Source organism: Numida meleagris, chromosome 6 (genome assembly GCF_002078875.1).
Source record: "Numida meleagris isolate 19003 breed g44 Domestic line chromosome 6, NumMel1.0, whole genome shotgun sequence".
NCBI lineage: Eukaryota > Metazoa > Chordata > Aves > Galliformes > Numididae > Numida > Numida meleagris.
This window is the reverse complement of record NC_034414.1, coordinates 24,298,333-24,323,899: the sequence shown is the minus strand read 5'-3', so window position 1 is coordinate 24,323,899 and position 25,567 is coordinate 24,298,333. Positions and strand designations below refer to the sequence as shown.

At 41.0% G+C, this 25,567-nt stretch overlaps 1 protein-coding gene across 6 annotated transcripts in view; it reads right to left on the bottom strand.

Moving 5' to 3' along the window:
* Positions 1-25,567, bottom strand: part of PHF21A (PHD finger protein 21A) — a 120,913-nt gene that overhangs the window by 33,955 nt on the left and 61,391 nt on the right. The gene's annotated exons all lie outside the window — the stretch shown is intronic.

Sequence of the window (25,567 nt, the reverse complement as noted above, 5' to 3'; positions counted from 1 at the left end):
TCCTGGGAAGCCTTTGCTCATGACCTGCCTTGATGGGCCACAGGGACAGCACAAGTGCCAGCATTGTTCTCAGCCTGGCAGTAGCCTCACTTCCCTGGCACTGAGATGCCACATAAACACAACCTTCCCCTTTAGAGTATGAAAGTCTCCAGAGGCACTAATGAGCAGATATACTCAGGGTTCATTTTTCAGCTTCTTCTAAAATATAAGAAGCTGGTCACAAACAGGAAAAAGAAGCTGAGCAACTCAAGCTAACCTTCTTCCTTTGATGCCTTTTGCTTACACATTCATGTTCTTATTGATTCCAGTCTTGGAATGGGAAAAAAAAATTCCCAGGTTGGAATTGCTGGGATGCTATTTTTCCCCTCCGCTGCAACGTAGAATGCGGATTGCCTGCTAGGAATAACTGGGCAAATTTCCCCACATCAACCTGCTGACATTGCAACGGCCTTCAGAATAACTGGCAGCCCAATCTATCACCTGCTCTCTGGCCGTGGAGCACAAAAACTTTGTCTCCTGATAACGAAACCATCCCAGTCTTGCTGAAGTCAGGAGATGTCACACAGGAGTACTGGGGTAGAATATAATGGCATCTAATCAGAGGAAGTCGAAGTAGTTATCTCATTTGTCCCTTTTGGTTTTGATGTGTGGCATCTCTCCTCTACTTTCCTTTTAAGAAAGAAGTCTTTTAAAAAAGTCTGCCTTCGAGATGAAAGACAAAAAGTGCCTGATATGCATGATTGTTTTTAACGGATGTTCATAGTACCTAACTTAATTAACAGGAGCAGGCATAAGCATCTAAATACATATATAATTTGGTATTAATCTAAAATTTTGGTCAGTTCCTGGAACGTAAGTCTCAGTAGCTGTTCTTGCTGCCCCCAGAGCTCTTTTCTATAAAAGTTTAATCCTTTGGGATCTAAATGCCTTAGGAAGGTGCCCTTACTCCATCGAGCAATGTAACAGTATTGTGAGGAGCATAAATGAAGAAGCCACGCGTGGAACACAAAGATCTTTCTGGCTTTGATGGACAGCTCTCAGGAAGATGCATTTGAGATATGATACATCAATATGGACAATAAACAGCAAGAAAGTACTAACAGAGACCACAGAAGAGAACGTAAACATTTCTATCCATAAGTTCATACCAGTTCTTCACAGTGTGCTTGCTTGTTTGACAGTTATACTGTCATCATTTCAGACTGTTAAACCTCTGCTCTAGGGTTTATAAAAGATCAGAGCACTTGTCACTCTCGGAGCAGGTAGAGGGAGATAGAGTGGTTGAGCAGTTCATTTTTCTTTATAATTACACTCCATTAACCTTCCACATGAGAGCTCCCCCGCGCTTTCATACCAGCAGCACCAACTGGCTGTGTTTGATAAGGCTCAACAGAGTCTGCAAGACCAGCATGTGGAACAAAAGGAAGACTTCAGCACTGCAGACTTAGCAGAAGCTGGGCTGAAGCCCTGCTAGTGGCACAAAAATACTTAGCTACATGACACACAGGTGGACGGACACCAACTTCACCCTACCTGCTTCCCTACAACCGCACTCCAGAACTCCATAGGCGCATGAGCTAGTATTTGAATGCCAAATGAAAAGCTAGGGAATTATTCACTACAGGGAACTGAATATTTACCACGCTTTCACCTCACTGCAGAGATCTGCCAAGAGAAATGCATTTGGAGTATTAAAGCATGCAGGGCAATATAAAAGAAGTTGTCATTACATTATAATTAGATCATGTTGGAGTAAGCAACCAGAGTACAGAGAAGGAAAATCACTTTTGAAATTTTTTTTTTTATATACTTTCAGTATCTAGGGTTGTTTGCTGTACGTTTTGAAGACCACACCGGTTAACAAACAGCATTATATTCATCTGTAACCCTCTCGATGGTGACCACATAAATGATAGGCTCTTCTACAAAGAGAGACTTCTTCGATTAATAATGTATTCTATGAGAGTTTTAAACTCAGTGCCAGGAAAGCAATTTTCCATGTGCATTAAGGTAGATTAGCATTTGTGTATACTGAGCAACGGTCTCAGCACATGCTTACACAGATAAAAGGGAAACAAATTTGGAAGAAGGGATTGTAAACAATCTGGAATGGGATCCAAATTAGTTAAAAAATAAACGAAACCTTACAAAATCTGCACTTTCAAATGACATTCTATATGATCTACTGGAATTTTTAACTGTTTCAAATGTCTTCGTAACATAAACCTGCATACAGAACTGGCCTGTAGAAGTGAGTGATTACAATATTCTTTTTGCTATTAGCTCCATTATCCTTCCACAACCCTCTTCTGGTTTTTAACATACTGTGATACTGGCATCTGCATGCATCTCCATAAATAAATATAACTTACTTCTTTCTTACAGTACGTTTCCCAACCTTCAACTAATATTTTGAAATGATGTGTCATTTCCTGTGTGTTGGTAACTATGAAGTGTCTGAAACAAAACCTGTTAGAGCTGTAAGCCAAACCACGCTATGAATCCAGCACTGTCCTTGTTCAGAACGGTACAGGAATTTTATCTCAGAGTTCTGGTGAATGTTGCCACAGATCCCCATCAGCACAAAGGAAACAGAGGTGATACTTGCCCTATAACAGAAAGTTAAATGCTGTTACTGAAGGCTCTTAACATAAATCCTACTTTCAACCTCTTAGTAAGATTTTTGTGTGTGTGTTGTTCTTTTTCAAAGATTTTGGACCTCCTTTTCCAAACTTTCTTTATCTAAAGACACCAATTCAATCTCTAATTAAATTTAACTTGTACCACCGAAGCCTATATAATACATGATGTTAATTCAGAATTAACGGATGTGACTGAGCACAGTGATTCCAATACTGTCAAGCTGTTGTGGCTGCCTCAGGAAAGCAGAAGAGTCAGAGGACAGCTACTTCTCTCCAAGACAGACTTGTTCAAAGTGGGAACTCAAGTACTTCTGCAACATTATTTTCCTGGATGAACAATGAAAGCTGTGTCTTGGATGCATTTGGTATCAACGAAGAGGCAAGATGAATTTTGTCAGATGTAATTTCTCTACTAAAGATGATGTTCCCTCTCCAACTTAATAAATCTGAAACAACATAATTAGGACACTAAATAAAATTCTATAAAGCATCCATATCTCTTGTTTTTGAAAAATGATTCTACGGTGTCTCAGTGCTGTAATGTAACGCACTTGGATTTGAGCTGGGAATAACATCTGCCAGGATGGTAGCACAGCACTTTGAGGGAAGGCAGAATCACAGTTGAGGCACCACACTTCGCTCCTGCTTCCATAAAAAATAATTTTGACTTTATGTACGCATGAATTGGACTTAATACCTCTACAACTTGCTCTCTCATCTCTTTTGTAGCATGTTTTGGAAGCAGCGAATATTGAAACTGTTCTTAGAACAAAGCACTGCATAAGTGCTTCTGCTCCCTCATCCTGCCAGCCGTCACAGCTACCACCATTTGGAATATGCTCTTTGGACAAGTGGGCCAACATCACCTCTAAAGAATGCAATACTGCAGCTCATGGGACCTCTTTTTCTTAATAAAAAAAAACAAGACAACTCTTCACCTGCAAAATGCGCCTCTTCAGAACTTTTCAGCAATATTTGCTATTTTCCCAATGCCTTTTAGAAAACATACCAGTAGGAAATACTTTGCTCTACAGTGACTCATAATTCTCTTTTTACAGAAGATCTGTCAAAAACAATGGAAGTTATTCTTGTTGTTTTGTTATATCAGTGAAGGAGATCCTGAGGGCTTTGAGGAGGGCAGATCATTTATCTGCACATGCAGAGATACGTAGCCCAGTGCAGGACTCCTAGAACAGAATTACTGAGGCTTTTTGTGCTGTTTAGGTAATAATCCTTGGAAGAGTAAAGGACTGTTGAGATCATAAATGTAAATGTGAGAAATCCTTGTTAAACTTTGGAAATAGAATCTCAATCCAAGAGGCTAAAACTCTGCAGATAGGCGGGGGTTGGAGAATTTTTGTTAACAGTTATTTTGTTCAAACTTTACAAAGAGCCCATGAGTGCTACAGATTTAAAATGAACACTAACTAAGCCTTTGATGAATTTCTCTAAAATTCTCCAAGGAGTTTTCTGTCAAAGAGTGGTAAGAAATAGCAAATAAGCTCTCTTATAATTCTTCTTTATGTGATACAAATACATAATAAGTGTGTATTTAGGGAGAGACCAAGACTACTCCTTTGCCTCCGCAGACCCATATTATATTTAAAAGGCAAATTAACTTTTTTTTAAATGCTGATGGTAAGGATTAAAGAAAAACTACGTATATTTGCGCATGATGAAGAGTAAGTATATTTTGAGAGCATATGCCCGATGTGATATTTATTGAGGAGAACATACAATGTGTTGCTGGATGAAGACAGGTCGTGCTACAACCAGTCTGACCAGCTGAACCTGCACTCAGAGGTATCAGACAGTCCTAGTGAAACTCAGAAATATTACTTCATCGGCCCTAACTCAGCATTTCTTGCGTGACAATTCAGATGTGAATTCGTTTGCCAGCATTAGCTCACAACACAGGCCCTCCAAAAGCAGCCTCAGCAGGTCTCTCCTGGGTATTTCCACAGATACCTTGCACATTGGTCTCTAGGAGCTGTAAATCACAGAACAGGAGTTTTCCTCCCCATGGTTTCGCACTGATGGATTTTTTTTCCTTTTTTTTTTCTTTTTTTTTTTAAAGAAACACATGTTGCACTGTTGAGAAAGGCTGAAAGATTACAGCAACCTAGCAACTAAAAGACAGGCTGTTGGGGTGAGCCATCTTGCTTTGTGTCCTCAGCGCTGAAAGCTTCCCTTGTAATGGGGTCTCAGAATGTTATTAACTCAGAGAACAAACCTGAAGCAGCACTGGCTTTGGCATCAGAGCCTAATCAAAGTTTCATAGACATAATGTGTGCCCCTCTTAAATTAAATAAAAATTAGCCCTCACCAAACGCTCTTTCTCAGATAACCTTCGCAATACGTGGAGCGTAAGGGGAGCTTCAGCATTAGGCTGAAACCTAATGCTACAGGTGAGATGGGCTCTGGGGTAGGGGGCCACTGAAGAGAAGAAGCTGAGCGCGCATTTTCCTTTATTTTACTTCTGAATATAGCAAACTGATGCTGAAATGTAGGGATGTTGTGGGGAAAAAGAGCCTCAGGGTTTTTCTGTTTTCTAACAAATGCTACAGGGCACGTGTTTGAGAAAATAAAGCATCTTTACTTGCTCGTTTTGATAAAACTATCCTCTGCTGTATTACATCTTGAGTTGGGGAAGGATGTGAGTAAAGGAAAGAGGCTTTTAAAAGTTCTATCTTACACACCCCCACATGTACAGCAGTAAATACATGCAAGGGCATGTGAGGAACTAGTGATCTAACGTTACTTTAAAAAGAGAAACACCAAGAGCAAAGTCTGAGAAAAACATTAACCAGTGGCAATAAGAATGTCAGTATGTGATAGGTGTTGGAGAAATACAAAAAAAAAAACAAAGATAGAAGATTGAAATGTGCAAACAGCATTACTTGACTTGGCACTGTGCTGGCAGAATTCCTTGCGAGTGGAGTAGGATTTTCGTAATAATTGTTTGGAGGACCATATACATACATATAGATAGATATACTCATATCAAAGACACATTTAATGCAAACCACATGTGCCAGCCTGCCCAGGAAGATACTCACATTGCCATGGATTGCTAGGAAGCTCAGATGCAAAAAAAGAAAAAAAGAAAACAAGCTCCAAAAAAATCAGGAAACACAGAACAGGGTAAGAAAAAACAGGTTGTCACAAGCACAACATAAAGCTGAGCTGAAAAGTGGTGAAGTCTGGCAAGCAGAAATGACTCTTTTCTCACTGACAGGCAAGCCTTGCAGGGGAAGCACTACACCTTGTCAGGCTGCCCTGGACAAAGGGCACACAAACCCCTTGTAAGGTCCATTCTCACTGCAGGCCTATGTCCTCTGGGATGTCTGAAGCAGCACAAGGAGTGCTGGGAATACTCATCCAAGATTTTGAGCAAGGTATCAGACAGAAAGAACTACTCATTGAAAAAAGGAAGTCTGTGCTTCATACACACATATGCAAAAACTAACCAAGAAAATGTGTGATTTAACCCTGCAGACACTCTTAATTCTTTTTCCTCTTTTGTTTCCCCGCTGGTAGGTTGCACAATCTGCTCGTATGTTACGCAGGGCAAAAACCAAGTCTGCAAAAATCTTTAACGTGATGATAATATTTAACGTGATAGTACTATGCAAATAGCAACAATAACCCAGCGGCCTTCTCCTGTTCTGTATGTTTATTATGAGCTGCAGAATCACAGCATTCTGCCTCCACACCCCTTGTCCTCCTCTTGCATTTTATCTGAGCAATGATGCAATGAGAGTTTTTGCTCTGAGTCTTTAACGCTTTCAGCGCAGATTCTCACGCCAAGCAGTTCTCTGAACCGCAGCATCCATCTTCAGCATGAGGCCAGCAACCGACTTCCCCCATCAATTTACGGCGGCTCGGAAGCTTGCCCAGTGACCCGCATTGGTTGAGAAGCTGCATAAGCAGTGGAGGCACGGAGGCAGCTGCTTTTAGGCCTGCAGCAGCACGCTCAGCATGAACAGCCTGTACGAAGGTTTCTCTCCCACACATAAAACCAAACTGTTCTGTGCCCCTTCGTGCTGACTGAGCCTGTCTCTCGGCTGATGAGCAAGTTGCTATTTACAAAATGCTTTCTCCAGCCCTTTTTGGGAACTTGCAGCCATTGATAACTGGCTGGGGACCTGCACAGCTGCTGAGCACACAGCTGGAGTGCCTGGGGATGGTCACCGCACGCTATCACTAAACCCATTCCATTAATTCAATTGGAATGATCGCTTGGCATTGCTGCTGTTCTGCAAGTGACAACTTCTAGCACGTTTGCCAGAAATATTTCACTATTTTTTTCTTTAAGAGGCCAGGGGATCAGTGAAGAGAAATGGCCAGCCCAGTACACACGCTCCATAATTGGTTCTTCCAGCTACTTGTGGCACAAACGATTTGCAGCAACATGCTCCCCACCTTCTCGTGAGTTAGCAGCCCAAGCCAAGACAAATATACCAAGAAAAGAAAAAGCTGTGGACAAGATTAACCACGCAAGCTTGCCTTTTTCATGACGCTCATATTTTTTCTATTACCATGTTGCCAGATATTCAAGAGAAAACAAGAGTGTACTCTAACAACTGCTCTGACAGGCCACGAGGGAACAAACCCAGTAAGAAACCTTTCTGTTTGGCTCTTCGCAGGGCTCTCTTGCACTTAGAAAACATCACTTTGATGCCCTGTTTGCATGCCATTTCCAACAGCAAGGAGGAGGATGGAGGTCTCTGGTTTCTATGACTACCCAGATGGGCCACAATACAAGATACTTACCAGCGTCGGACTGCAGGGATGCCAGAGCAAATTAAGCTAGAGTTTACATTACTTCACAGAAACTAAAAAGAAAGAAGAAACCCAAACAAAACGGGAACGTCAAAGAAGGATGACATTTCCTCAGTGCAATCCAAAAGATTTCTGAAAGTAGATGATGAAGAAAGGAGAGATATTTCTCTACAAAAATAAAGAATAACATCAACACAAACAAACTGAAACCCTAATTTACATGAGTAAATGTTTTCATTAAAACTAGACTACTGGAAAATTACCATCAGACATCAAAAGCAAAAAATAGGTCCCCAAAATAACATGATTTTATTAATTTACTTAGCTCATGAATGGGTACATTCGTCATCCCAGCGTTTTGCAGGGCTTGTTTAGCTCCACGAGCTGCACTTTGTAACAAAACTTGGTTTTCCGCTGCTTACCCCTGCTCTGGCCTCCTACCACATTTTGTCAAAGGCAAAATACCCTGTATTCTAATTGGAGTAGGGAAGTTAGTAACGGCAAAATATTTCAGTATTTCAGTAACACTAGCAAAACTGCAAAAGAATGTAATGTGTGCTCTTAGTAACTTCCTTGGTCAGCTGGTAGAAAGGTGGGCTTAGCATGTTTCTCAAAGGCAGCAGCTTCCCAAGTGCACACCCACTCAGCGTTCTGGGAAGGCAGGTGAATGCAAGGGGCAAGCAGGTTTAGACAGCATGAGTAAAATGCTTTCTGGAGAAATAACCTGTAAAAGCTATTTGTAAGCTTTTCAGGTATGACATACATAGATACGGCCTCCTGTAACAAACCAAGCTAAAGAATTTCTTAAGTATATATTTCAAGGCATACTATTCTGAAAATGTGTGTATTTTAATCTTCTGACACAAGCTAGGTATTAGTCACTGTCCTCTTTCAAGTTTCTTTCTTTCTTTCAACCTAGCCACAAGGCAGTTAATAGCCTTCATTAAATATGTGATATGTGCAAGGTTCATAGTAAGACGGCTCACCACGGACTTTTAGAGGCTTATGTTCTTTGGGGAGGGGAGAGGCAGATGAGGACAGAAAGGCTTAGCAGCTGTACCTAGTCAAAATAATCCAAAATTAGAGGGACTGTAACATTTCAAATTGGAACAGGGAGCTTTAAAAGCTTTACTGAAAACTGCAAGCACTCGCTCTTCACAAATTGCTGCCCTTTTCAGCACCACACCTTTCACACAGGGCTGGTCAGCCTGCTCTGAACCACAGGCTGATCATGCAGAACAGCCAGTGCTCCGTGGAGAGCAACTAGCTCCATACCTGGGCACTGTGCCTCTACCTGGGCACCTGAGCCTCCCTCTATCTGGGCAACCGAGTCTCTTGCCATACCCAGCATCACCTTTGTGAGTGAACACCAAGCACTGATGTGCCCGGAGCTCACATTCTGCTCATGCAGAATTTGGAAGCAGAAGCATTGAGGTGGCTCAGTACAGCTGAGGAGCGGAGGACCAAAATTACATATCTGTAATAAAAATTAAAAGATCTGGCAACTCTGCTCAGCTAGTGGGAATTAACTAGAAGTTACTAATTAGCATGGAGGGGGGTGGCTAAGGGACACAGCTGGGCATGACTTCCTTTAAGCTTGGTCTATACAGTGGAGACTGTGCGATCACATCCTGCAACTCTTCCTTGTGCTTATCACATAAAGACAAGGGATGGCACAATGAAAAAGAAAACTTTCAATGTGCGAATGCCTCCTTGAACTGCAACAGTTTAATGGGAAGAACAGAATGAACTGGGAATAAAGGCAGGGATGAACTGAGCTTAGCTGCTAGGGATGGTAGTACAGCAGCAAAGGCGGTGCTTGGTGTCACGTGGTTAAAGCTACTGTAGTTGTAATTTGGTACAAGTATCAGGAGAATGGGACAGACATCCAGGCCCATGGATTGCTCTCCCAGACCCTTTTGCCAATTGCATACCCCGGACGTTTCAAAGCACAAGCTTCCACTCCGCAGCTGTACGGTGTGGAAGCCATGCTTGCAAATTGCATGGCACCCGCTATTCCATGGGGTCTTTCAGCTGTCAGTTACAGGCAGCTACAACAATGGAACTGACTGCTGACCCCTGCAAGGAAATTGTTCTTAATAAAAATTGAAAAGAACATGGACAAACACAGAAGTTTTACAGAAATTCAGCAATAAAAATCTGTATTAACGTGGCATTATAACTGCCTGGTGAAACTTTGTGCTCTTCTCAACTGCCAAATTCAGTGAAATTCAAGTATATGAAATGAAGAAAGTGCTCAGGCATACAACCCACGTGCAATATTTTGTGCTCTTGGAATGATCCTCCGAATACCATCAACACTAAATTCATGGTGCAGTGCTATTTTAGAGGTAGAAGGGAATGTACATGCAGTCTTTCAGTACCTGAGCTGACCACAACACAGGTATTTTCACAAAAGCCATTTACCTAGGTCGTTATTCAACTCTTCCAATACTGTAATTTAAAAATAAATCACTGTTTGCCTCCACATAGAGTCAGTGGAAACAGACAGATAGATGGCTGAATCAGTGATGCTCGGCATGCGCCTCATCTTCACGAATCCCAGGCAGGCTTCAGACTACTTTCTGCAAAGTCAGAATTAGAAACCCCTGGGTGACTGCCTAGACAGATCATCTCACCTTCCTCAGCCCTACAGACCCCTCTTTTACTGCCCTGTTGGTTGGATGTATGTACCACTGCTGGATATGATAACTTCATTTGTCCATCATTAAAACAGCAACTACACCCATGTTCCATGCTGCCGCTGACAGCAGCAATCTGTTACAGACGTGTACTCGATGCTAACAGAGGCGATACAAAGCAGCACCTCTCCCCTCGCTGACATTTGCTCCGCTCACAACCACCACCCACCTTTTCCTCTCTTTTCAATTAAAACTCAGAGCGACTATTCTCAGCCCGGTTTTATCTTGGAAATTGCTGTTTCCGTTTTGCAGCTATACAAGGCTTGTGTTCCCGTCTGGATGTCATTTCTCTGAATCAAAGATATCACCACTTCTTACAAACTTGGCCACAGTGAAATTATTCGTGACAGATCTCCTTGGGTATATATGCATCTCTCCTGTTTGGTCACTGACCATTGACACTTCCAGAGGGAAAAGCTTTCAAGAAGGCAGGTAATCTCTCCTTTATTGTTAAAGACTGTAAGACTGAAAATCACCTACAAGGATCACTGTACTTGCAGCTTTTCTTGACTGCAATGAAATTTAAAAAAAAAAAAATCAGCTGCATGAGAAACTAAAGTAGAATCCTACCAGTCCTGAATACTGAGTCAGTTCTGTCAGTCCTGAAGATGCACAAACGAAGTAAATAAGAAGATCTCTGATAAATGAACATCCAATAAAAAACACATCAAATACATCAAAGTTTGCTGAACAGAATAGAATGAAGCTGATGAAAAACGGATTTCTCACTGCTACCGGGCTGTTTACAAAAGCAGAGAAAGCAAAGGTATTCACATTTATAAAACCAAAAGTAGTTAAAAGTAAGCTTTTTCACATCCAAACATTTAAGTGACTGCATCTGCAAAATGTCTTTTGGGCTTGACGTGCTTCAGAGACCTCCAATGGATGCTCACGTTCTAGTTACGTGAAGCTTTGGCAACGCGGAGCTAGCAAACATTGCCCTTAAGACAGCTAACTACCGCAGCCAGATTTGTTCCAAACGTAGCAAACTCGCCTCGCGTTCTCTGCTCCGTGCTTTCCCCCTCAGCTCCCGCAGGCTGCCGTGCCGGCACCGGGCGGGAGGCTCGGCGATCGGCCGCCACCTAGCGGAGCCCGCCCGGGCCCGGCACAGCTCCGCTTCTGCTCTTTGTGGTTTTGCTCGCTTCTAACTCAACCCGTAAGAGTGACGAAATAGATCGCACAAGGGCGTTTCTGAAAAAAAAAAAAAAATCAGACACGAAACACAGTTCTAACACAACAGAAAAAAAAAAGCCCGCCCATTCCATCCCTTCTGACAGCATGACAAATCCGTATGTTTGATGCGAGGCAGGTGCCTCACCTCGAAACCGGGCGTGATTCCAGGAAATCCAGCGCACTTTCAAAAGCTCCCTTGAAAACAGCCACGTTTTTGGGAAAAACACCCACCAATTGCTTTTGTTACTTCTCCCACTCTCCCATTAACTCAGTCAAGAGAGAGCTGTGCTGAGCACCAAGCTGAGGTCCTTGCTTCAAACCCTTGCAGTCTCCCAGCATTACAACTGAAAGTAACACATTCAACACGGTAGCCAACAGCACAATCTTTTTTTTTTCCCCTCGCGTTCTTTCATAACTATCTGATTTAATTCATCTGAATACTTTCTTCCAAAAGGCCTCATTGAAAGAAATATACCATAACCGAAACGCTAAGGACATACAGCAGAAAACAGGTGTTGCAAATTGCAGTCCCCTCCCCCGTGTTGTGATTGCGTCCCACACAGCGTATGGCACGCGGTGCGGAGGCTGACGCTGCCCCACGCTGTCCCCGCAGCTCTCCGGGAGCAGAAGCCCGAGGGGCTGCTGGGTCAGCAGGAATCCCCACTGCAGGGAACACGCATTGGTTTTTCTTAACTTCACCACTCTGAGACCAATCTGCGGCCCCCAAACTTTATAAAAGAGCAGTTACACACACCCCCTACGCTTTTAGAAATGCTCCTTTCTTCTCTTCTGAGATTTTCACAGAAAAAAAAACAACCCACCAAACAAACCCATCTGTACAGTAGTTTAATATACCAGGACTTTATTTTAACTAGGTGTTCTGGCTGTTCACACTGATAAGCAAAAATAAGCCTTTGCAGGCTGGAAGAGCTGAGCTAAATTGAAACTGAAGAAAACAAAGGTCAATAGTCTTTTCAATCTTTTTGCATTCACCAGTTTGGCTTTAAACGCTTGAGGAGGAATATGCTACTAAGACACCTCGATAAAATTAGAGTCACGTGAAGAGGAAATTTAAATAAGGAAAGTGCAAGGATGAACTCAACTAAAAATAAAACTGTAGTAATTAAAGAAAAATGTACCAGAACACGTGGAATCAAACGGAAATGTAACAACTATTCTGTCTCATCTTCAGTCAAGGACATCTCTCTGCTTAAAAGCCTTTTTTTTTTTTTTTTTTTTAAAGAAAGCACGGGGAATCAGAAAGAACAGTGCTTTAAAAAAGAGAGAGCCGGATGTCGCACATAATGTTCTGCTAAATTGTTTTCCTGGGTACTGTCAGAAATCACTGACTGAGGAACCACGTCCCACCTTGTTTCAGGAAGCCATCGGTTTTGTTCCAGTGCATTACTGGCTTTCTGAGGTGTTATTAATAATTAAACTTTTAAAATTCTTCATTAGCATTAACTTTACCTGGAATCTTCCTGGTGACTAATAATTTTAAAGGAAATTAAACAGTAACAATCCACTAACGGCAACCATTAAATAAAAGAAAGCATTTAATTTGAAAAGGAAGTTACTTCTTGTGAATTCACTTCCCTCGATTCCTACTCAGAAGGAACGACACTGCACAAAAAAGGATTTCAGCTGTCACTTTTTACACCTACGAGAAGCTGAAAAGCAATGGCACTTTACTTACTCCATCTCCCTCTTTGTGCTTCTTTAGATTCCTCTACGCTAATAAAATATGAAGATAAGTAAATAACATCTTGCAGGTGAAACCACCATATATAAGCATCAGAAACCTAACAGGCTGTCTGACTGACAGTGCTTGCATTCAAAATGCCAGGGATAACTATTAGCACTGACTTGGATTCACAGAAGTTGTCTTCCAAGAAAATCCCCTTTTTCTTGAGCTCCTGAGTTCTAGATTATTTTGCTCTTAGTTTTTCAACATCTTTTCCTACTGGCTGGTGCAGCCCAGCTCCACAGCCCCCAAACACCTCATCCTGGATACCTGCACATGGACCCAGTGACCACACTGAGACATCTCCATTCCTTACATAGAGCTTAGCAAGAGCTAACATGATGGAGATTTACACTACCTAGAGTAAAGGGACAGACCAATTATGCCAAAGAAAGCTCTCACGAGGAAGAATGCCTGAAATCCCATTTGTTTTGCAGGCTTAGGCATCTGCCCACATTACTGCAGCCGTGCTCGGCTGCACACGTCCTTGTAGTTGGAGTACTTGCCCAAAAAGTGACGGATGACATCCATTTCCCTTTTCAGCTGGAGATAATACAAAAGTACACCTCCTTTTCCCAAAGCCTGCTTATATGTGAAGATGGGCCAGAGACACTTTGTATCTGCCCTTCTTAGCAGCAACAGAGAAAAGAAGCCAAGCTGTACCAGGATGGAGTGAGAAAGCAAGAAGCAGCTGGAAGAGGAGGCAGTTCCCATGAGAGAGAACTCCGGTCCCTGCACCAGCAGCTGCTTATTCCAACTTGGCTGATGCTGCCAGCAGATTTCCTACACACAAAGCACTACCGTACAGGTTGCCTCCACTCCTCCTCACACAAACGGCCACATTCCTCCTTCTGGCATCTTTCGGCCACCACCGTATCTTCTCCCCTGGAGCAGCAGAGCCCACAGGACACCCTAAGACACGCTGACCCCCAGTGCCAGGCATCTGCACACCGGGAGTTCAGCTTCAGGAGGGCCGCACCCCAAGCCTCTGCCTGCAGGAGTTAGATGTTAGCTACAGGTTCTGGCTGCTTCGTTAGAAGAACTGATTAAGTCAATATTATTCCTAGTTCTTGTTTGGATTTGTTTATTAACTTCTGTATCAAATATTTCTGGCATGTTTGTTTTACTTTCCTCTCAAAACACTGTATACAGAGTAACGGAAAAAAAAGCATACAGAGTGTACGGAGGAGAACTGGGTTCTTCTCTAACATCCTAACCCTCAAATTCTGCTCTACAAAACCCGCTGTCTGTGAACTACAGGTAGAGGATGATTTTGTAGCAGTATGTGCAGCATTATATCATTTAAAGCTGCTCAAATAAGTCTCAGCCTTTCTTCTTAAAAACATCATCTGCTCTTCTCGGTTGCCTCAGTAAAACAATAGGGATATTGTTGTTTGGGCATAACTATATCCTACTTCTACAAAACTTTTTTTCCCATTTTTTAAGGAGAGGAAAAAATGCTTCTAGATGCTGCCACTCAAGGTGAGAGGGGGTAAATCCTGCATCATGGGCTTCGGTTGCAGCAAACAATGGCGACGAACATTTGCATATGGACATACATGCTCTGTGTATCTCTGGGCACACAACATGGAAGCAACACAGAAGGGAATGCACAATGTCACGATAACGTAACACTTTCCTTTTCTCCTTCTCAAAACACCTGCAGGAATCCAAGCCAGATTCTCACAGAGATGACAAATTCTAGTAATGGAGCCCAGAACAAGGCACTGGCAGGAGTTTCAGGACTTCTTGTGACATCAGCAAAACTGGCATGTATCTGCAGCAAAAGCTCATCTTCACTGTATGAGAAGCTCAGTTAAAGCTACACAAGCACAGGGAGAGTACACAGAAATTTCCAAACCAGACTTATAGAAGAATGCGGAATTCCTATTTGATAGTTCGCTCCTAGAGGGGCATAAAGATGTTTCGAAAGTCAGCAAGGGGTGTTGTGACAGTTCCCGAAGTTTCACCTGGATACAACCACATCATATATTTAAGTACCAGTTCTGGAAATTCTTCACAAAGTAGCAACTATGTCCTTAATGATTAAAAAATAATACATTTCCATGGAACGAAGACTACGAGATACACATTAGACTGTCAGGGGGTATGTAATTTCTCATTTTAAATAGCTGGCTTATCCTTTAACTTCCTGTTTATAATAAGAAAAGCTACTTTTCATGTTTTCTACAGTGCTGTAAAGCATTTCTAGTGTCAGCATTCTCATTTACCACAAGAAGCTCTTTCTGATGAGCTCAGGACTTCAGCTTCAAATCAAGTTACATCAAAATGAGCTCAACTGAATGCTAATTAGGGTACCATACACAAACAGGTGTGACAAAACCATGTTGTGACTAAAATGCAAAATTCTAATTCACATCAAGCCCCCACAAGTGTCTTCATTAAAGTCCATCCATTAAAAAAAAAAAAAAGACACACACACAAAAACCTGCCAAACATACCGAAATGACAGATTCGTTCGCTACAAAAATCACGAGCTGTACAATTATCCTCTTGAAAATCAAACAACAAAACGTCAGCTATCGGGTCAATTTAATTCATATATGGAGTTACACATCTGGATGCTGATGGCAAGGCTGTGCTTACACGCCACTATTATACAGTATTACGCTACTGATGAATTTAACCTTTCTGAAGGCTACTCTTTTCTTCAGCCTGCTGATTCAACTGCGCCTTGAATAAAACACACGTGGTGCGGGGAAGGAGGGGAGGTAATCTAACCAACTGAATAGTAGCAAGAAAGCGCTACCTACGATGCTGCGGCAGAAGTGTGATGCTGTTGACCTTTGCTTCTAACATACCTCTCTCTCCAGGTATTCACATAAGAAAGCGAACATGCACTAGTGACATTACAAACAAAACAGGGCGTACAGACACAAAGACGACGACTCGACACATTGCTGATGCACTCTGTGATTCCGAACACAAAGATCTGTAGGCACCCTACATTATCAAGAGTGTTAAATGCATTAAAATCGAAGGGTGCATTTTATCTGTCAGAGCTCATGGGGAAGTAAGTGAGCTTTGTTTAAAATCCCCCAAATTAGTTGTTAGTTACATCAGCAAACAGGAAAATCTTCATTTAAACAGCCACGGTTTAACTGTTTTGTGAATTTTTACATCTTTTTAACTTTTTAGGAAAAAAAGCTGTTCTCATGTTACAAAATGATGTAAAAGAAGAGTCTCTAAATTTTTACCTATCTTTGCTAACCAGAAAGTAGCTCTGATCAATATAATTTTAAAGTAAAAATATACCTAAGCACCTAAGCATACATTCATTCAAATTATTCACATATAAATTACTATGTTAGAAAAATCATTATTTCATTTTGCTCAATTTTATTCTTTTACTCTCTTGACAATAATTTGTGCTGAGATAAACTTAAATATCATACCAGTGCATAGCGTACGTATTTTAAGAAAAATCAGTACATTTAATGAAGGAAAGATCAGTATATTTAATGTGCTGTGTATCCGAGGGGGAAGGGTGTCTATGCATGATTTGCATTTAAAACAGACAAATTAAATAGAGAAGGGCCACCTGATAAGACAGAACGGAACTGTTTTTAGCGAACATGCCCTTCAATATTTCAGAATTAGTAGATGTTGTCCCTCCTCAGCTACATTTTACTTACAGATTATGATAGAAAACAGTTTCTCTGTTGTTTTTCAGCTCTTTACAAAGTAATTATACAACTAAATTAACTGAATAAGCATAAATGAGGAAATATGCTCTTTACCTGCAGAAGAGACTACTACTATCATAATTCAACTTAACACACACGCACTAATTCCAGCAGCATACTAAGTGATTTCCACGAGGTTGTTCATTTGGGTTCCTTTAAAATGTCAGAAACAACCTTGTATTGTTTAACGTTATCAAAATTGGAATTATTCAAATTGAAACAGGGCATGACATTGATTGGCAATAATTTTAAGTAGGTACTTTTAAAAAAAAGAAGGAATAAAAATTAACGATATTTTTTCATTTTTAAACGACCAACTACTCATCGCTGAATATTATTCCTATATTTACCTATAGGATGAACCATAGAAATACCTAATAAAACACAGTAATGCTGCTAGCAATATTTGGGCCTTTATATAATGTTTACAAGCATAATTAATCTTCACAATAACCTTCCAATGTTGGTAGGGAGTAAAGTATTCATTATTCTTTAACTTCACATATGGGAAAACCGAAACAGATAGACTAATTTAAAACAAACAAACAAAAAAAAATCGAAAAACAAACAAGTGTAGATCTCCCAAATGCAAAGTCAGGTCCTAAGCAAAAAAAAAGACTAATTTTAAAGGCACTAAAATCAATAAAAGCAGATGGAGCTCTGTGCCTGTGAAAACCAGTTTTCCTCAGGATTATAACATTAGACATTTGACAGTCTGGGCTAGCATTCTAATTGTATTTTATTTTTTAAAAATTGTAACATTATTTTCCGCAATTAATGAAATGAACATCCAGTTCTGCAGCAAGATTGGCCTGGTCTTGTTTCTCAGTTTTCCTGTCGCAGCTTCTAGCACGTGATCTTACCTTTTTATAATTACAGCTTTCAACTAAGAGTGCCTGTTAGTGCTCTGGATGCACCAATACTCTGAGGCCTTTATTCAATACTAGGCAGGATGAAGAACGATACGCTCCGTCAGTGCCACTTTTGCAGCATTTGGGCAGCCAGGTGCTAGCCCAGGCACACTTTTGCTTCGAATGTAACCTGATCAGGACAAACGTGGCTCCAAACACGCATCGAATGAACACCTCCACGCATGCATCACATCATACAGAAGACTGCTGGCATCGCGTATTCTGGTTATTCACAGCAGGAAGGAGGACTATCTATGCTACGTCGTATCTGTTCAGGCTAGCCGACTTCTTAGCAGTTATTCTTACCTTGCCTTTGGTTCCACTGAGGACATGGTATTTTTTTTTTTTCAATACAATTCTTAACCAGTGAACAGAATTTCTCTCAGCTGACATCTGACACATTTGATTTTTTGGAACAAAGCCTCATAATATTGCTTTGGGTCAGCACTTTTGCTGAGATGGACTACTTACCTCCCCCTCCCCCCCTTGAACAAAATGTTTGTGAAAATACTGACAAAAGAAACACTTCACTGTGGGTGCTAATTGCAGAGTGGTGAGAGGAAATCTATTTCAACATGCCTTTGGCGTGTGTGAGCACATGCAAATGAAAAATACTTGTACGCATCCAGAGCTGGTCTGGCCTTTGTTCCTAGGCTGGAAGAGATCCATTCCAGCGTCACAAAACCCAACCAGAAAGCTCCTGCAGTAGCAGAAAGAGGACACAGGGTGGTGATCAGTGAAGCATGAAGGAGGAGGAAGCGCAGGAAGCCTGACTGGAGGAGGCCGCGGAATGGGGGTGCTGGCTCACACAGCCGTGCCGGGGAGGCCGGCACGGCTCTAATGGAACGCGCTGCCTTTGAATCTCAGCCAAACACTTAAAAGCATTACCACAGCTGCCTGCACTGTACTACCTTGTGTCTTAGACGGGGAGGAAAAAATACAGAGATACACCCCTGGCTCAGCTCACAGGCTTTGCCAGTTCCCCTGCTTAGGCCCAGGAGCTCCTGCAGACTGCCAGCAGATCTCACCAGGCTCACACACACACGCAAATGTGTGCAAATACAATCCACAGAGCGGTACAGGAACCAGGAGCAAAGCAGGAAAACGTTTGGGAGAAGGCACACCTGAAATTCTGAACACTGCTAATGTAATACTTCAGAGAAATGACATAGGTTGGAAGGCTTTACAAATAAAGCAGAGGAACTAAAACCCCTGTGCTTACCAAAAAGCCTTTTACCAAATGGAAGAGACTCATAGACAGCATAAAACAACCTGAAAAAGCACACAGAATAGGAAGGGCAAAAAAAAAAAAAGGGGGCAGAGAAATAACCCCCTGTCATTAATGGTGTGATTTAAGTTGCTATAAGCAGCAAACACGTATCCTTCAAAAGATGGAAATTCACCCCTAGCGAACCGCTATCAGGAAGTATCAATTATGACAGGTGAAATGAAAGATGGAAATAAGGAGACATGAGAGGAAATCTGAACAGCAAACAGGGCTCTGACACCAGCACTGAGGCAGTCCTGAGACGCGGCAACGCAGGAAGCCACCCGGCTGCTGGAGGACAGGCGGACAAGGAAGGTCACCCAATTGCAGAGGAAACAAAAGGACTTCTTCATAGCAGGCCTTCATCACAGGAGATGAACATAAGACTACAACTTGACATTTCATATAAAATGATATGATAACTGTAACGCAAAAGAGACGATGTTGGAATCAGATAAAATTACAGGATAAACAAACGGTCACTGGGAAAATACATCCAATATCTAGTAATTATGAAGGAATTTTAAAATGAAGAATTACAGCAACTGACAGAAGCAGGTGTTTTATATTCATCAGCAGATTAAACTGTTAGCAATGTAACTACTTTCAAGACACAAAAAGCAACCCTAGACATCACAGCCGAACCAGCCTTGCTTCGCTATCAGGCACTTTGAATGCTTACCACAGACAACGCGGTCAGCAATGACATAGCAAAACCAATCAATAAATGTACCTGAAAATAAAAATCCTGGATGTTTCTCTCAGAAGCTCAGATTTACACGAGGTTTAAAAAAAAAATAAATAAATTTTAGAAAGGCAAATCAAAGAAGATGTCATACACAAATTATACAGCATTATATAAATTAACAGTGGGCCTAGGAGCCTGAATATGCATTTTCCCTAAGTCTGCCCCCAGAAACAATCAAGGTATTATTAATTCAGTAACAGGCAACACAAATAAATCAAAGGCTTAGAAAGATTTTCATGTGAGAGAAAAAAAATAGGATTATATAATTGATTCAGACAAAGGGAGTGAATAAATGCTACAGAGAAAACAAAGTCCTTACTCCTTTTAAAAACCTAGGAAAAAAAGCATTACAAAAATAAGAAGTAAAAAAAAAATCGAAACAGAAAAAATGAGCTTTTTTAAATAAATAACTTCTAGAACTCACAACCATAAGACACCCTGGTGAAGAATTTATGCTCACTTTTACTTAGGTAAGACATACTTGCATAAAGAAAAGACTCCTACCAATTTATTTACCCTCTTCTTCGGCAAAACGCAGAAAATCTAATTTTTCTCAAGGTTTGAAGTATGAGATCTCTTACAATCTCACAGCACATTTTGAAATAGAAGGAAAGCTAACTACATAATCGTAATACTTGTAAAATATTTTGCCTACCTCCTTCCCAAGAGTGTGACAAGCAGAGATCAAGACGCAGTTCTACACCAGCCCACTTAGGGTAATCTACCATAAAACAATTGCTAATGCAAAAATTAAAGATTTCTTTAAGATTTCTGAAGTTTGCCAGGCATACGGGATACAGGAGCAGCAGGGGCACCCAGAAAGGTGAGAGGTTTCAGGGAGCCAACCCTTACCTGGAAACAAACCAGTTGGTGCAAGTCTTGCAGCACTGTTCAAGCAGGGAACACAGCCACCTGGGCCCCATGCCCTTGTGTGTAACTTGGGCTTCCAGCCAGAAATGTCCACAGGTGGAACAAATGCCTGCCCTAATACTTTCACCTGTGACTTATGAATGGAATTGCCCTAATAGTTAAGCAGTTGAAATCAAGTTTAAGGTAATACCATTGCATGTGTTTAAATGTCCGTGAAAAGAGAAAAAAAAAAAAAAAACACAAAAAACAGGCTGGTAACTGTTGCAGTTTTACCCACAGGACATTTCTGCGATGCTCCATCACATGTGATACCATCATTGCAAATGACACGCAGCACACGCAAACAAACTCTACTACCTTACCATGCTTGATTTGTACAAAAATTCTGTAACAAACTGTTAAATATGGTTTCCTGATACAAAAGTATACTCAAAACTACTCAAAAAACCTGCAGATTTGGTTTGGTCCATTTATTTATTTTCCTTTTTGTATGTGAAAAAACTTGCTTTAAATCAAAAACACTCAGCGTCTGTATACAAAGCATCACCGTTGGTATCTGATGTGTCACAGCCCAGCACACGGTAATCCAGCTTCCAGCCTGCCCGATTATAAATAGGCTGCCAATTCGGGCAGTGGCAGCAGCTGCCTCTCATCACTCTGCTTTCCCCCTCCCTTTCTATTAGATTCCTAACATGATACGGTGATTTCCGCATGTTTGCTCCACGCTCTGTAATAGGTGTGACAGGCACAAGCACAAATACGTTTGTTTTTAAGATTAGTCACAACGCACGCAATTCTGTATTAGCCTGTGATGTTTACCTGATTTATATACATGCACAGGCTAACTGGCCTGCACATTTGTATGCCTGTTATAAATTAAATGGGTTGTCTTATAATTAATCTGTCTATAGAAAATCAGCTAAGCTGCCTGTCCTACCAGACTCTGGGAAATCACATGTGCACCTGAGCACCGGAGCCTGCAGCACCAGCAAGCAAGCCACTGCCCAGCGCAGCCCGTCCAGCTCACTGAGGTGCTTACTCATACACCGACGTAATGAAAAGTGTGCCCAGAAGTCTGCCAGCTCATGTTTTGGCTACATACAAACTAAAGCTCAAAATTACAACCAAAACCAACTTACTTCCTCTGTTATTCACAGAAGTGCCATACAAATACTTAACCATCATTAATATTCTGAAATGATTATTAGAAAGGATGACTCCCAGAGTATAATTCTTATTACTAAAATGATAGTCAGCAACCTCTGCTTCGGTATTTACAACGCTTTAAGTCTTGATGCTGGTCCTGCTTAAACACTTTTACTTTCTGTATCTTTTCTTGGAATGGAAAAATCACTGGGTCAGATGAGCATTAGCTTTATCTCATCCTGTCAGCAGAGCTGTGTGTTGAGATACCATTACACCAACAAGATCATTACAAGTTGTAGTGGTGTTTTTAAGACAAAGTACGCACGTGAAAATGTTCTCGAAGGGCTGTTAATGGATACAACACTCCAAGAAATTAGGAATGCATTCGTGGTTCTTCTACATTCTCACTGGCCATGAAGTTCCAAGTCCACTTGGTTTAGAGGCTATTTCCAGCAAAGGCACATCATCTCATTTCAATATACACATATTTTAGCACACAGTTTGTATTTGAGAACTTTCAGAGGGATCAATTAAAGACAACCTTTCCTACTGCATGCTTCTTCTAAAATATTGAAATCTGCACATACAACGCACATACTGGTGCCCAATGTCAAGTTCAAGAAAGCTGAAGCAGAGGCTCTCAGTAAAACACATCAAGTTACAGAACACTGCCAGTGATCAGAGTTAATCTTAAGTCTTCCTTCTTTTAGAAGCAACACAAGTCTGATCTGTTTGCTTCAGATTTTTCCAGACAGGATACTACATCTATAGCGTACTGATGGAAAAAAAATTAAGAAGCCAAGATATGGCTATCTGACCACATGCTTTTGGCACAGTGCTAGCAAGATTGTGCTGAGCTAAAATTCTCAGGAGATGCCTACATTTTACTGAGTGCACTGTCAATAGAAGTGCCACGCACGTATAGAAACCAACCAAATGAACAAAAGAAAGACACATAAACAGCTTTTCACTTATCCTTCTAGTTTTGTCAGTTTTGGCTTGTAACGATTCCCACTGCCCAGGCATTTACTAATACAACAATTGGTGAGTAACCTTTGCAAGGGCAGTTTAAGCCCTGAAGTTATCCCCGCTGAAATCCACTGGATAGCACCAACACACAAACACACTAGCTGCTTTCATGCAGCCTGGGCTCTGGCAGATACCATCTTGCAAGTCTGCCTAAAACCATTTTAGAAGTTACTGTTCTCTACTCTTAGTTTTATGTTCTCCTCTGCAGAGGAAACTTGAGGCTGCTTTGCTCCAAGTTGTGTCACTATCAGCTTGTAAAACATTTGAAGCATTTGATTAGCTGAGGTGCAAAACACATAACCACAGCTGGCAGCATCTTAAATTATTCTAGATATTGTTGCAAAAGGGTATCTATCTAGGCATTTAAAAGGAGTTGGTAATATGAGTAGCATACAGTTTATAGATACAGCAACAGAAGTTACAGAAAGAGGAATAATAAACAGGAAAGATCATGTTTTAAAAATATGGCCCAACTCGGCTCCATAAAAGCAGTGGAGAAATGTTCTTTTAAATGAGGCTTAAATATGGACAAGTTAAGCACCTCCAGAGAAAAGTCCTGAGAGGTCAAACGCTCTGTAGATGGCAACATGGAAGATGACACGGAAGCAACTGCTCAAGAAATGACAGATGGATGTGTGGGAACATTAAAGAAGTGGAGCGGGTGGGGGAGAGACAGGAAACTCAGTGAGGGAACATAAGCAAGGAAGGGCAGAATTATGTGGAACTCTGACAGTACTGAAAGGAGCTCAAATCTGATGCAAATATGGATGGTGAACAGTAGGGGGAATACAAAAATAAGAGTGACAAATCAGCAAGCAGGAAGGCTTATTTTAACAGCTACACGTTAGGAAATGAAAGAAGCCTCTATTCCTTCTGTCACAATAGACATGTCTAGAACAGAGCTGAAGAACCTGGAGTGGCTAAGGCACGGTACGGAACAAGGCTTGCCCATAGGGCTACAAAAAAAACCAAAAACCCGTGTCTTAGGATGCTAAGAATGCAAGCACCAGATTTGTAACTGACCTAGATGACTACAACAAATGGAATGAACATACTAAAAAAAATCTAAAAATTGCACACCTGAATAAAGAAGAGTGCATTGTCAGTAGCAAAAAAAGACAGAAAATGAAGATTCTGGGACAGAAAGACGGCAAGAGATGAAACTTTGGCCCCACTGAAATAAATAGCAAAGTGTACACCAGCTTCAGTGGTATCAGGATTTTACAAAAGGGGCAATTTTTCACCATTTTAAAACTGATGACATGGTATCTGACAAACATCTTATGAATGACTGCCTCATACTGGAAAATGGATCTGGAGATAATATGGAGAAGCAGAATAAAATGCAGCTTCTGAAGGGGGAGATTTGAGAGGTTATGGCAGGAGCTAAAAAAATCTTCCACTTTCCATCAACTGAGTATCAAACCTCAGACAACCTTCACTGTTCACATCTCAATTTAAAGTACAGTTCTTAAGTCTTAATTAACCAGTTTTAACAATGTTCAGGAACAAACAGGACTGCATTTATATCGATCTTATAAAAGACTAGAATGCGAACACTGAAAAATTTTGCAAGAAGTCTGCACTATATTCTGCTCCAAAAAAACTCTAGAGATTTGCTATAATTTCACGTATCACACCACTCCTCCTGCTGCAATCTTTAAAAATTAAAAGTTAAAGAAGACAAATTTTACACAATGGTCCAAATGACTACAAAGTCTGTTCTCTGTTTGCAGAAGGTGAGTAGGCACTTCGAAGGCTGTACCTTCCCCAAAGTCAGCCAACCCTAATTTTGGATATTCATTCCATGGCTCTTCATATATAATAAATGGACAAAGCTGAGCTGACTACAAATAAAATGTATATCACAGACAACTAAGTCCTACAAAAATCAAGAGTAGCAACTGTTTCCACAACTGAAAAAACCTCTATTGCAAGAAGTTTTGTTTGGAGAGCAAGTCCTGTGTTTTCAACACATGTAATATAAAAGAATCAATAAAGCTGATTGGAAATACAAATTATCTTCACACTACTAAGTGGTAATAAAGAAGTTGGCAAAAAAGTACAGCAAGTTATGTTATTTTATAAATTATCTGGTTTAACTGCTCCTAGGGCTACTGTTAACGGCGTGTTTCAAGGATTTTTCTCTTTTTTTTTTTTTTTTTTTCCAACGGACTAAATCCCTGAGCTACTTTCTTGTTTGCAATTCACAATATTCTAAGACAATTTCTCACCAACTGCAGCAGGTATTCAGCCCAAAGAACACTTCAAGAATTTTCTGTATTTCCTGACATCTTCCCAAACACAGCTGAATTTCACTTTCAAATAGGTGAAAATTGAAAGCAGGACCCCAGGCCACTCTATGATATGATTCTATGACAAACGAAACAGCTCAAGACCACCCCTGCTTCCTCTATGAGCCTGCATGTTTGTATTAACAAAAGGATTACACTACGCAGTTATTCATGCCTTACATACGAATCTAAATTCAAAACTATTTGTGATGTTCTTTCGTTGGTGCAGCGATTAGAAGAGTTGTGAGCCCTGCCAGGTTCCTACCAGTCAGTGCCTTGGCGAGCCAGCTACCCACACTGCTCGCTATGCCCAGCCAGCCTAGGGCTGCAGCATCCTCCTGGGATCTCTCCTCTGCCCAGCTTCCATTCCAAGGGCTACTGCTTCATTTTCCCTGACAACAGAGGTAAACTTGCTATTTAAAACATGAAGGGAGACCTGGGGTCCAATTATTCTTTTTCTTAGTGATAGCACATATTGATATTCAGAAAATACAAGAATTTTCCTTTAGAGGCTTGATTCTGTACCAGCTCAAGTGATCAGAAAAAGAA